Here is a 15,481-nt window from a genome sequence, read left to right as displayed (position 1 = left end):
TCTCATTGCAGGGTATGAGTGTTTGTTGAATTTACTTTCCAGAAAGGTATATTAGTAAGTTTGTTTATTTGGTTGCAAAGATCCCATTCATTCTTTGTAACTAGGTGTAAAACCCTTGCAAAGTAGGGTTTAAGAGTAAATGGCTCTAACCTGAGCATCCATTGATGGCACCTATTGAAATCAAAGGAAATGATAGGTTAGGGTTTGTACATATGATTAGAGTAGGTTTTTTTGTCTTTCAGACCTTTGTGGAGGAGCTACAATGAAGCCCTAGGCTCACCGCTAGGAGTTGGTGAGTTAGGACAGCAGAAGATGTGCAAATTCTGACCACATGTGGATTGGTGGAAGAGAAATGGACCTAAGGTTGGAAAGCCCTATGAATGACCTAAACGAATCCTCAATTTATTTGAGAATATGTTTTGACTGGTGAAGGTTTTGAAGAACAAGTTTGTAAGTCACCCGGGTAGGCCAAAACCCTTGAGATTAGGACAAATTTGGTTTGCATATGTGTATGGCGAACCTAGATGCAAATTTGCAATATTGTTTGTAACCCTGAAAAGGGTATCCAAATTTGTAATTTATTTGTGGCCTTATTTGGGAAGTTTTAAAACCAAGTCCTTAAAACCACCAAGGGAGGGCTAATTGAATTAGGCCTATTTGAGCCCGGTGGAGACAAAGAGAGGTTAGGAAACCTTAGAAATGGGTATGAAGGTACAAACTCCTAAAAAAATTTAAAGACACTATGTAAATGTATTTTTCCCACCTAGAACAAGTTGGTGTGTTGTGATCCTTTACAGAGGTTGTTGGAGCCTTAGGAGTGGTGTTGGGGATTGAGGTGGAAGCCTCAATAGGAGGTAATGGTTGTCAAAGATCAGTGGCTATACCTTGGAGGTCTAGATATTAAAACCCCTACCAAGTGCCATTGGATGGGCTTGAGGAGTTAGAGGGTTGAGTAAGACAAGAAACCAAGAAGGTGAATAGAACAAGCTCCAAGACTCTCTGCATCAGGAAGCCTCCTAAGGGAGTTTATCATTGAAGACCGAACAAAAGCCTGATTAAAAACCATAGAAGTAGAAGCTTTGAGTTGAGTCAGTTACCAAACATTGGCAATATCATAGTGCAAGGGTGAGGAAGAATCCACCCCCAAGGTCACTCACCATATATCTCCCAAGATAACCACCCAATTGTGAAGCAATTTACTTTGGGTTAATTTATGGACAAAGGCAAAAAAAGGGGCACCCCCTAGGGGGTGACAAGGTTGTTTGAGCTGATAGAGTATCGAGACTAGTGGGCTATGATATTGTTAATGATCTTTGAATAAAGAGTCTATCTGAGATGTCTTCTTTGTAATCCAAACCAATGAAAACATCCGAGATTTGAAAACATCCTCAAAAGAACATACACTATTTGTTTAGCATAGACAAACTGTTATCACTCCTATCTGCTATGTTTTCAAATCATTTTATTAGAAAATCATCCATCAAAGCACAAAAATCATTTCTCAATGTCTCATCGAAATCATCAAAACTAAGTTATCAGGATAGTTAGCACGTAGGAGCAACATCCTAGCGCATATCAACCATCCGATAGTGTATTCTAACTAACAGGTAGTTCTTTCATCACTCACATTAGCGCATGATTAGTATCATACTGGTAAAAACTCAAATAGGGCTTGCCAACATCACTGTAGCACATAGGAGCATCAACCTAGCACATCTAAAACATATTATAGTGCATTTGTACCAAACATTAGCACCTTAAAGGGACATATTAGCGCATAACCGATTCAACAATTATGTTATCAAACATTATACAATAGCGCATTTGAGAGGCCGCATAGCGCATCTGAAATATTCTGTAGCTTTTGGGGCATCCTTTAGCACACAAGGTCTCTATTCTAGCATATGATCAAAATTAGCGAAAAATAGAGAGAAAACCAGTAGCCTTATGAAATTTTCATCAACAGTTTCAGATACCCTTTTAGGACCTTCGACAAATCCCACAACTAAATTTAAAAAAAAAGGATCATAAGTGAGAAATTTCCAAATCCAACTAAGCACCCTTAGAAAGAGATATCAAATCTTCAACTATCTTAAGATCAGATTTCATCCAACAAAATTGAGGAGTATCAAAACAGTGATCAAAGGTTCCACCATCCAACGAATCCTATCAAACCAATACCTAGTTAGGTTCTCAAGTTGTCAAATTAAGTTTCTAGATCGTGAAACTTGACTCATATTATTTGGCACACTTTGTCATAGAAGTGAATCAAACTGAACTTCTACTTGACAAGTGAACTTGAATTTCCAAAACAAAGTATCCATATCCAATATCAACATCAACAATTGATCATTTGTGTATGACCACTCCCCACATTTTGAGAAGAAGTCTTCATCAAAAGACTAAGTTAAAGAAGAGACAACCTAGTTCTAAGTCACTTATCAAGAGGAGTAAATTTCTCTATATCAACTGTCAACTCTTTAAATCACATCGCACATTCTTGTGTCATATGTGATTGTATATCGAAGGAAAAACCAACGAATTTGACAAAGAACCTTAGAGAAGTACGACTTACATTCTGAAATGAGCATTCAACCAACACCTTAATAGGGGAGGAAGGATTAAACCCGTCTTGTTTCCAAAGTTTCTTATCACTTACAATAAAGCTTGACCTGAGCCACCAACTCCCCCAAGAACCCCAATAGAAGAAGAAGAATTCACTACTATAGAGATATATTAATTCTCGCTGTCACTCAATCTCAAAGAAACAAAAAGAAGGAATCACAACCAGAATCAAGCATGAGTCATAGATTGTCCAATCCTTTTGATGAATATGCAAATATGGGAGAAAAAGAGATCACTGAAGAGCTTCTCCAAGAATGTCAAGAGAATGGGGCTTTCCAAAAACTCGTAGAAAGACTCATAAAAGCGGATAAGAAAAAATATCTACTCATGCTAACTAGTAAAGGAGTCAATATTATTGAGGATTTTGACAAAGAAAAATTAAGGAATACAGATGAGAGAATTTCAAGAACAAGGGTGAGAAAATATAATTATCAAGAACAACTGAGAGAAGACGAAGCACATGATCAAGAAAACATATGTAACCAAGATCACACCCATGAACAAGATAACACTCATGAACAAGACAATACCCACAATCGGGACAATCTTAATGAATGAGGGGAAGCTCCCCATCTAAGAACAAATGCACCCCTAGCTGTTCTTACACAATAACTCCAAACACTTCAAATACAAATGCAGGACATGCAACAAGGAACCACAGTATGATACTCATTAGACGAAATTTGTCCTTATCCTTTTGATAGGATATTGAACATGGTACCTTTTCCCCAAAATTTACATATACCAAAGTATAACAAATACGATGGTAAGAGTGATCCCTGTGATCATGTTCGAGAATTTTGTACTATGAGCTTGGAGTTTTCTCACAATGACACATACTTAATGAGATTATTCCCAAGAAGTTTGGGAGGGAAAAGAATGAAGTGGTTATCAAAACTCACACCTCCCATCAGATCATTTGATGAGTTGGTAAATAAATTCATAACAAAATACTCCTATAACATCCAACATGCAATCACCATCCTGGACGTATGCAATATGAAGAAAAAGAACAATGAAACATTCATGGTGTTTCTACAACAATGGAGGCGTATGGTCGCAAGATATCCACAAGATGTGCTTGAAAAGGAAAAGATGGAAATCTTCAAAGACAATCTGAATAGTGAAATGAGTTATCATCTCAAACTACTATTTATACCATCATTTGCAAAATTAATAGAGAATGGTATCCAAGTAGAAGAAGCTTCCATCAAGAAAGGAACTTGGAAGTTATTTAAGGAAGATGTTATTTCGTTGAACAATAACACCTTTAACAATCAAAACAATAACTCAGAGAAGTCCATATTTTGGAGAAGGAACAAAAACATTGTTAATGATGGGGTAATTGATGCCAACAATGTAAAGTCTAAACAACAATTGTTGACTTTATCAGGCAACCCACCATCCAATAATGATCAAAGAAGTGCTAATCAAGGCACTAACACTTATCAACAAAATACCAACCAAGGAGCTTCAACATCAAACAACAATAAGAATCACCAAAGCAACAACAACATAAAAGAGAACAACACAAACCAAAGAGGCAACACTAATACTTTCCTGTATCGATGAATATACACACCATTAGGACAAACCTTGGAATCAATATTTTGAGAGCTATTGGCAAATAAGATCATAACATTGCCAGCCAAAAGCAACTTTGAACCCCAAGTCACCACCATGGTGGAATGTGTTGGAATCCAAGAACACTAAGAGGGGGAGGGGTGAATCAATGTTCTGCAGGAATGTTCAGTTTTAACCTTATTATAACATGCATTCACCAACAAGTAAATTAGTACATATATAATTGAAAGAAGTAAATCAATAAATGAATTAATCACACACATGAACACCATAACATAGAGAGTTTATATGGGGAAAACCTCAAAGAGGAAAAACCATGGTGGGATTTGTGACCCACAATATCAATTCACTGGCCATATGAATAGATATTACATAATATGGGGGCTTGTACATGCAGGAAGGCTTACTGCCTAGAGAACACTTCTCAAAACAAAGGAGTCTCACTGACTACATCCGCTTTGAATAATGAAACATACAACTGAACTCATTTAATGCATCTGCTATGCTAGATTGAATTTTGGTTTAAGCTCTGACTGTTCTGGTTCTGAAACCCTAAACCCTTATCGGAATAGCTTTCTCTCTATGAGTGCATCCAAAATCATCTACAGATCATTACAAAATATTGATCTCTTACACAAATGACATCATATTCATGATCTTTGCATTACTGATCTAATTACACAACATCATCATATATCAAAATGATCTAATAACTGACCTATATACCCTTACAGTCCTTCATGACTCATGTCGGCTTACATGGATAATACAAAATGATTATACATGTCAGCTTATTACATATATACATAAATAACAAAATGAATTTCTGATTGCTGGATCTCCCAATGATGTTAGCCTCATATATTGGTATCCATAGAGTCCTTCCTACCGGTGAAGATACCTGCCGGTGTCGGTGAAGTGTTTGCCGGTGAAGTACCAAACCAAAGAATGAAGCCGGAACATGTTGCCATCAATGAAAACATATGAAACAAATCAAATAGTGTCAATTGCCAACAATATCCCCCTTTGGCATTGATGGAAACACTCATGTGAAAAATAATAATGGTTTCCATTTGCTGGATGCACCTTGAGACTGCTCCCCCTAAGGTGAATATGTCATCTGTGATCATGATCTGTACAAATACTCCATATCTCTTGATGTCAAGGATTTATTTTTCACCTATACTCCTCGCCCTTTGACATCAATGCCAAAAAGTACCAAAAAACGGGATAAAGAATGAAATTCTGTACAAAGAATGTGTCCTAAAACACCTTACCGGAGCTTAATATACTTGAAAATTTCTGGATAGGTTTTCTCCAAAATCTCTAGATAATTGTCCTAGCTGAATTTGAATGTCCCAGATACTGATACAAGTCCATTAAGCATATGAGCATGGGACTCTTTCTCCTTAAGATCTGCTGGTGTGGGCTTGGTGCAGGAGCACCCAAGACAAGATTGGCCACCATGAGGCCATAATGAAGATTTATGAGATAATTAAGTCTATGAGGTTAAAATGACCATTTGATATTTTAAACATGGATAATAATTCCATTTGGAGTCATCAAACTCATGTAATGAGTCATTTTGTAATAAGTTGTCAAAATTGCCATGTTGGGCAAATAATGTCAAGATGAGTAATGTAATGGGGTTCAATGGGTAGAATAGGTTTTTAATGAGCATTTTAAGTTTCATAAGGTCTTGTGTGACCATATTAATGTAATGAAATTGATTAGAAATTTTCAAGATGCAAAAAAGTTAAAAACTTGTCAATTGACAACTAAAAGTGTCAATTTGACAATAAATTAAAGTTGTAAACACCCAAAAGTGGTTGTATGGGTGGTTAAGAGTTGGTTTTCAGTTTCCATGAAGGGAAGAGGTTTAAATATGTTTGTAATAATCCAAAATGAAGAGGTAGAGGGTCAGATTTTCTGGGCATTGTAAGAGTTTGGAGTTTGGCAATAAAAATACAAGGTTTTCCTTGCAATTTTGGTCTAAAATCTGCACTTTATTGGTCTGAAACTCTTCTTCTTTGCTTCATTATTGATTTGAAATGGATTTGGAAATGTAGAGGAGTGTTTTTACTATAATTTTATACTGTTATTGAAGTTTTTACATTCAAATCTGATATACTTCTATTTGCTGTCCTAAAATCTGCTGTAGGTGATTGTTTTTGGGAAGTTTTGAGAGTCACAATCCAAATGTGACCCATTCCACTTTATGTGGTGGCTATTTCTTGTGGAATGGGTCAGGAATATTGTATTATATGTGTCTCTAACCTTACATGTGTAGGGAATAATGTGGAGATGAAGTGTTGATACCCTAGGCTAAGAGATTGAGTAAGGAAAAACATGAAAATGGAGACATGAGTATAGCAGCAGAAGATCTACCTTAAGGAGGTAGTGTTTTTATGTGAAAAAGTGTTAGAGGATGGTAAATACATGGTGAATAACAAGTTTCAAGATCTGGAAGCGAGTTTTGGGGTTTGAACAAGGAGGTTCTAGTTTTCTAGGCCTAAAAAGGGGGGTTTAGTATCTAACCTATCAAATCAATGTTTATTGTCTTGAAACCTAGAAAATCTATGGTTTTGGAAAATTTGTCAAGAATTTTTTTTGGTTTGGATTTGTGGTCGTACCATTTGTTGGTACTTACTTTGAAAAAGAGGGCTAATTGGGCCTAGTTGGTGTGTAGCAGGGTGTTGGTCTGAGTATTTTGTCCAAAAGATCAATAGTTGATTTTCACATATGATATGTAACTTCCAGAAGGGTATCTAGATATATAATTTAATTTTCAAGTGTTTTGGGATTATTGTGAGTAAAGGTTAGAATACCTGCTGAACAGGGCTACTAGGGAATTGACCTATTTAGGGACCCGGGTAAGGGTTTGTGAGTTAACCAGTTGATAGGGTGAGTGAAGCCTATTCGGTAAAGTGGAATAGGGTATGTAGAGACCCTAGGATGTGTTGGAACAAGTTGGTGAGGTTGAGAGTTCTATTTTGGCATCTTGGTGAAGCCTAGTGAAGGAAGGTGAAACAAGAAGACTTGAGTTTTTGAAGAAGCAAGAATGATAAGCTACAATGTTATTGTGGGTGGGTCCATGATGCTCTGCATCATGGCTTACCAATCATATCTATGCATTCCTTTTTATGTACACTCAAGGAGTCCAACCGGGGACTCACCAATCCTTTGAGCCCTTTAGCTCTTCTAATGATTTTGTCTCCATCCCTTTCAAGAGATGAAATTTGAGCTTCTAACAACAAAATCTGCCCATCAATAGATGTAGTCAAAGAATTGGAACCATCAAAAGAATTCATTGTACCTGCAATTTTATCCTAAGAATCTCTAATGCCTTTATCTATATCTGCAGTTAGTAATCCAGTGTTACAACATACTCTGTATATATTTGTACATTGCCTTAAAGCATTATCAATTAACTTTAATTTATCAGTAATCTCTTTCTTTTTTGATTCAATCAATTGATCAAAAGTGGATTTTTTTATCTTGAGTGAATCTTTCCAATGCCTTCCAGTTAGATATTTGCTGCAATGATTGAAAATCCTTAGAGATGTGCTCAGTAATTATTTTGAGCTTGCTGGATGGGCTTGCTCCTTTGTCAAATTGGCACTTTGGGACAAGTTTGTGCAAAATAGGAATTGACTGATCAATTATTCCCTTGTCCACTGACCTTTCCTTCATCATCTTTTGAGAACCTATCATCATGAGCTCAACATAACTCATCTCAGTTATGCTCTTCTGCTCTACCTAGGAGGTGTCAATTGACAACAAAGATGTGCTGGCTATCGGTTCCCTGCTGAATTCCTCTCCCTTTCTCTCTAATGGTTTAATATCTTTAATAACATCATCTTTTGGACCGATGGCTTTGCCACTTGGTGCAGTATCTATTACTGCCGATTCCATATTAATTGTATCCTCTATCTGTACATTCTGTGTATCTGCCGATATATGTACATTATCTACTTTTGCCGGTATCTCCTCTTGTCCTATACATTTGATTCTACCGGGGGCTCTATATCCAATTCCTTAGTATCTTTCAAAATTATGGGTGAGGCACCCACTACACCTTTGCCTCTCTCTTTAGCCGGGATGTCAGTAGTGTTATTCTTAGGATTAGTTTTTGGTGAAGAGAAGAAATTAGGGTTGTCAAGAAAGAATTGTACCCATGCCTTGTGAGTTTCATTTATTATTTCATTAACCCTGCCTGCCATAAGGTTAATTATCTTGTGCTTGCTATGGAAAATTGTTCTGTTTGCAAGTTCAAGGATCATATCCAATTCATTTGGAGTAATTGAACTGCAAGTAGTTAATAACTCTTGAATTTTTATGTGCTGGTCCTCGTCTATAACAGATGATCTCCTAGCATCTAGATTATTATACAGTTGAGTCGGTATTTTCTTTTCAATTTCTAACAAAGCCTTCTTAAATATATCTAGGTGTAACAAGACTTCTTCCTCAATTTCTTTCTATTCATCATCATCTAAATGTTCATAATAGTATTATATATTTTTCAAAATTCCATCCTTGGTGATTTCATCTATCAGTTCTGCACAAGTCTTATGAGGGATTATAGATACATTACCAGTTACAATAGAAAGGTCTATGTCTTCCTTATTCTTTCTTCTTCCAGTACCAGATGGTGCATAAGGTGTAAGAGATGTTTCCTTTGGAGCTCTTTTCTTTGCAGGTTTGCAGGCCGGTACCTTGATTGTGACCTTTCTTACCGGTTGCTTTCTTGCCTCCTCCTTAGGCTCCTCATCTTTCTTTCTCAATACCCTCTTGAATGCTAGAGGAATGTCATCTTCAGTTCCAAATTTTGGTGGAATAGGCTCAATGAATATTTTAGGCTCTTTCCTCTTCCTTCCTTTTGCTGGAACAACTTCCAATAAGGCCTTGATGTCTTGAGATACTTTTTCAACAAATTTGCTAGCCTTACCTTGCTATTTCTCCCTATTCTTCTGATTGATTTCAGTTTGAACCTCTTGCTTCTTTTGTTTTGCAATACCAAAAGACTTTTCAACCTCATCAATTGGAGCATCAATCAACATTTTAGCATAAGCATCCAGAATCACAACATCAACCTCATACCCCATCTCCTCTATCCATATCTTCCGAGGTTTAACTGCTTCCATTAAGGTTTCATCTTTTTTGACCATAAAACATATCTTGGTTGAATATTTGTCAACAATGTGTTTGGGAACCCTCTCTCTTGATTTTATTGCTTTCTAAAATGCCTTGAAATAACTCCAAACCTTATCATCTCGCAAGCTTCCCAAGCTAGCAATGGATTGATTCAATTGCCCGCCTATTGGGATGTCAAATGCCCACTGTCTCTTTCCAAAACTGGGAGTTTCATTAAGGAAAAATAACATTAAGCTGACAATGAGATTCCCATACTGAAATACCCCCCTTTTCTCTCCTTTAATCTTTCCAAGGTTAATGATCAACTCATCTTTCATCCATTCATAGAGATCTATTTTCTCATTTTCCTTCATAATTTTATGTGTGACATATATGCAGGAGCTAGAAATAGAATTGAGACAGTTGGATTGAGTTACCCTATACCCAATGATCATGCTACCAAATCTGATGTCTCGATTAGTGATGGTGCTGACCCTCAATGATCATCAATCTGAAGTTGTGCCTGTATATTTTTTAACTTGATCATTTGAAATCTTTTTCTCCAGATGCTGACCAATCTATGGCAAACCGATGATGGCCTTAATGGACTCCTTTGTGATCTTATATGGCCTATCCAACCAAATGAACTCTCCATGAACTCTACTCAGTACATATCAAATGATCTCATCTTTGAATTCAGGGATATCAAGGATGCCAATAAACCCTAGATCTTCAATGTGCTTATATTTGGGTTTTATCTTACCTGAGTCACCCATCAACTCATTCATGTACATATTATTGATGTCACTAGTACCCAGATCCTTAATGTGGCAATGAATATATGCTCTGACATCTTCCACATAAACAATTCCTTCTGGAACACGTGAAAATGCACCAACCGAATCATCCAAGGTGAAAATATGTGGGCATGGCTTGAAAATTGGCATGGGACGATCCTTAACCTCGAGAACAGTTGGATTTGCAATGAAAGTAGGTGTAGAGGATGATCCAACTTCCATGATGAGAGATGATTGCGATAAATACATGAGAAATGATTGCTAGTGAATAACCCTAGATAATTCTTTCGAGTGTTGGTGGAATCACTGATGAAGATTTCTGATCGCTCTGAATCACCTTAGACTCGCTTTGTATCACTCTTAATCACTCTGAATGCAAGGTGATAAAAAATGAAATGGATTCAACTTTTTAACCTTCAAGAAACCCTAATTCATCATTGATATAAATGTCTTTCGATGGAACATACCGGATCTCGGTCGAACATCCCCATGTCGGATAAACCTTTTCCAATGTTTGGAACTTCTTCCAGATCTCCTTCCCGGGGCTTATGCAATATTTACATAAAATTTTCTTACCCCTAAGTCATCTGCCTCAGTTATCGGATGAGCTTCTTTCCAGTGCAAGAGCAATCTACTTGGCCAGTTGAGTAACCGGAGCAGTCCTATTTGTTGATTGATCATCTGACTTCCTGACCCATTTCTTGGTATGATCTTACCGGATTTCATTGATCTTTTCTTTCCCTTTATCATTTGATCCATCATTGCTAACCAGTGGATTTTTAATTCTACAAAACTTAGCTATGTGCCCAATCTTGTTGCATGCATAACATGTAATATTGTTCTTTTGAATTGCTTTGCTATAACCGAGATGATTGCTTGACCTGCACTGATTAACCATATTCCCAAATTTTCTACATGCATGACATTTTACATTCATTCTACAATCTTTTGTCTTATGACCATACTTATTGCATTTGGAACATTGATAGGGAGTAGAGTTATAGTTCTTATTTACTCTATTTCTACATTGCCTAGCCATATGACCAAATTTATTACAAACAAAGCATCTACCATTGAATTTGTAAGTATTGAGATTCCTTATCGGTGTCCTCTGGTTCCGGTTGTTATGATCTTCATTTGAGTTACCAAAGCTTTGACCTTGTTCAAATCCAAGTCCTCTGGAATCTCCATTCTATCTTTGGCTTTCCAATAGTTCATTAAGCTATGCTGAACTAACCTTGAATTTATCCTTGTACTCATTTGCAATGGTCAGATCATCTTAGAATTATCATATGTCTTTCAAGTTCTTGTTCATTGCTTTGGGATTGTACTAATTCTGTTCTCAACACATCATTTTCATGAGCCAACCAGATGCATTCTTCAGATCTGTCTTTTAGAGATCTCCCAAGGGTTTCTTCATTCATCTTCTAGTCTTCAATCTCCTTTGACATTCTCATTGTTAGGGCTTGCATTTCATTCTTCATGACAATATTTTCTTGACTCAGCTTCTGACATTTTTCTTTAAGGGCATCTTTCTCTTCATTATCCTAATTTTGCAAAAGTTCCTTGCTCCTAGCTTGAATGAATGACAACCTCTCTTGTAGGATAAGAATGAATTCCTTTGCAGAATTTAATTCATCTTGTAACTTCAAGTTCTTCATGCTTTCACCATCATAATCTTCAAGTGCTACGTCAAGTTGCTTCTCCATACTCATTTCCATGGATTCCGGATTCAGGATCTCCCTCAAGCTATTAGGCTTCCTCCAAGGCACAAGGCTCTGATACCAATTGTTGGAATCCAAGAACACTGAGAGGGGGGGTGAATCAATGTTCTGCTGGAATGTTCAGTTTTAACCTTATTATAACATGAATTCACCAACCAGTAAATCGGTACATATATAATTGAAAGAAGTAAAACAATCAATGAACCAATCACACATATGAACACCATAACACAAAGAGTTTATACGTGGAAAACCTCAAAGTGGAAAAGCCACAGTGGGATTTGTGACCCATAATATCAATTCACTAGCCATATGAATAGATATTACATAATATGGGGGCCTGAACATGTAGGAATGCTTACTACCTAGAGCACACTGCTCAACACAAAGGAGTCTCACTGACTACATTCATTTTGAATAATGAAACATACAACTGAACTCATTTAATACATCTTCTATGCTAGATCAAGTTTCAGTTCAAGCTCTAACTGTTCCTATTCTGAAACCCTAAACCCATAGCGGAATAACCTTCGCGTTGTGAGCACATCCAAAATCATCTACATATCATTACAGAATATTGATCTCTTACACAAATGACCTCATATACATTATCTTCGCATTACTGATCTAATCACACAATATCATCATATATCAAAATGATCTAATAACCAACCTATATACCCTTACAGTCCTTCATGACTCATGTTGGCTTACATAGATAATACAAAATGAATTTACATGTTGGCTTATTACATATATACATAAATAACAAAATGAATTTCCGATTGCCAGATCTCCCAATGATGCCGATCTCCTATACCGGTACCCATAGAATACTTCCTACTGGTGAAGATACCTGCCAGAGCCGATGAAGTGTTTGCCGATGAAGTACCAAACCAAAGAATGAAGCCAAAACATGTTGCCATCAATGACAACATATGAAACCAGTCAAATGAGTGTCAATTGCCAACAAAATGACACACATTATTGTGATTATCATCAAAATAAGGAGAATAACAAAAATGATTGCATGAGGTTGAAGAACATTGTTCAAGACATGATAGACAAGGGTGACTTAACAATCGATAGTCATAAAACCAATGGTGACCATAAAGCTATCAAACATCCTCTTCCCAATTACGACAAGGGAGGAGAATCAACATCAAACAACACCAAAGGAGCTTGTATAAATCACATATACAAAAAACACCATCAATCACATATCGACATATGACAATCAACTGAATATCATAAAAATCAAAGACAAACAAGAACATGCAATGATAAATGTGACAAGAGCTCATAAATATGTATTGAAAGGGAACTCATCAACATCAACAACTCTCCCCAAGACTCAATATAACTTGGTCGAACAACTATGAAGAACACCTGCTCAGATATCTATACTTGAGTTGCTCACACTTTCACCAAAACACAAGGATATCTTGGAGAAAGCTCTTGTTGAAACAACCATTCCAAATGATCTGGATATCGATTGATTCCAAGACATGGTGGCCCATATGATGGTGCCACATAACATATCTTTTTCTGAACATGATGATGTCTCTTTGAATCATCCGCATAACACCCCGCTCTATATCGAGGTCTTAGTGTATAAACATCGGGTAAAAAGAGTATTAATAGATGGAGGATCTGGTCTCAATATATGTACTCTCAAGCTTATCCGTGCATTGGGCTTCTCTGAGAAAGCTATTAATCCCAAAAAGAAAATCAATGTCAAAGCCTATGATGATGTAGAAAGATCATCCAAAGGAACTGTGATACTACCCATTTAGGTAGGTCCTGTACTAAAATACACAATGTGCCAAGTCTTGGACATAGACTTGACATACAATATACTATTGGGTCGTCCCTAGATCCATGAAATGCAAGTGATACCTTCCACATACCATCAATGTATCAAGTTCCCCTACAATGGAAAAAAAAATCAATATGTGCAGATACTAACCCTTTTCAGTATTGCAATGCTATGGGGGCAACTCAAGATATCCTGGTTCCACACAACAGGGAGGCCCAAGCTTTCTCATCATCTAGCCATCAAGAAGAAATCAAGTCCCTATCCATGAACTTCAAGCAAAAGATGAAAATAAAGGACCAAGGCATGTGGGAGTACTCTTTTGAACCTTTGTGTCTATCTAAGTTGCCAACTTCACCAAGGTCTTATGGACAACCTTCCACATTAAGACATCAGGAAACACAACCCATCACAAAGTTTGATGGTAAATTTATCCAAATGGGCACACTGGCTGAAGAATTAGAAGATAAAGACATTCTTAGCTGGCTATACAAGGATGAAGAAGAAATCAGAGCTGCTACCCTAGAAGTAGCCGTACCAATAGAACAATATGGCAATGGGTTCTGGATCATGCAACGAATGGGATACAAAGGAAAAGGACCTATTGGAAAGTGCTAGGAAGGAATCATATAACCCATACAACTTCATTCATAATTTGCAAAAGACAAAATAGGACTTGGGTATGATCAACATGTTTTGCTTGTGAAAAAGAAAAATCACCATCAAAAACCTCAATGGAAAGAAAATGAAAAACATAATGAAGACTCATGGAAAGAAGAACTGAACCAAGCAACAAAAAAGATAAGGAAGGAGCAAAAACATGAAGAAAATGAGAGACGACAAGAAGAACTCGCTATTCAAAGGGAGGAAGCTTCTTATAAGAAAGTACATCATGTACAAGAACCTGATCAAACCAAGGTTGAGCCACAACCTAAGGAAATTTCTACTCAAAGAAAGGAAATGGTGTATGGAAAAATTCAAAAAGTGCAAGCAAGCACCGATCCCGAATTAGAACAAGCTACTAAACTTGTGTCAATTATCAGTGATCTTTTCTCACCATACAATATACCTATCAGAGTCAACGAGGTAACCTAGGACAATGATTCTGAAACTGATTCTAATGAGTATGAGTGGGATAGTTGTTTTGATGTTACTGAAGATATTGAGGTGGATACAATCCACGCATACACACCCATTTCTCATGAGGGACAAACACTAGTACAAAAACAACAATATATGACTAAAAAAACTACCAAAAATTGTAGATAAATGAATAAATTTGATCACGTGACCACTGGTAGTTTATTGCCAATCATAAATCAATTTGGTGACGTGACCATTGGTTGTTTTGATTGATCAATTTGGTCATTGATTTGGTCATTGATTTGTTCATTGATTTGGTCATTGATTTAGTCATATATTTAGTCACTAATTTAGTCATATAATAAATCATTAATTTAGTCATTGACTTTTGTTATCTAGTCGTTTATTTAGTCATGATAGTCACTAATTTAGTCATATATTTAGTCACTAATCTAGTCATATATTTAATCATTAATTTAATCATATTAGTGATTTATTTAGTCATATCACTACTACATAGAGGGGGGTTTTAAGACAATATTTGAGACAATTTTTGAGTGAATTGTCTTAACTTGAGACAAAATAAAACTTGTGTATTGTCTTTAAGCGAGTGTCTTAAATTATTGTCTTAAAAAATTATCTTTATAAATACAATAAATAACAACAATGTTATTGTCTCTTGAGAGACAATTGTATTGTCTTTATAGAGACGATACCTA

This window comes from Cryptomeria japonica, chromosome 3 (assembly GCF_030272615.1).
Source record: "Cryptomeria japonica chromosome 3, Sugi_1.0, whole genome shotgun sequence".
Classification (NCBI taxonomy): Eukaryota; Viridiplantae; Streptophyta; class Pinopsida; order Cupressales; family Cupressaceae; genus Cryptomeria; species Cryptomeria japonica.
Note: the sequence above shows the minus strand (reverse complement) of the source record.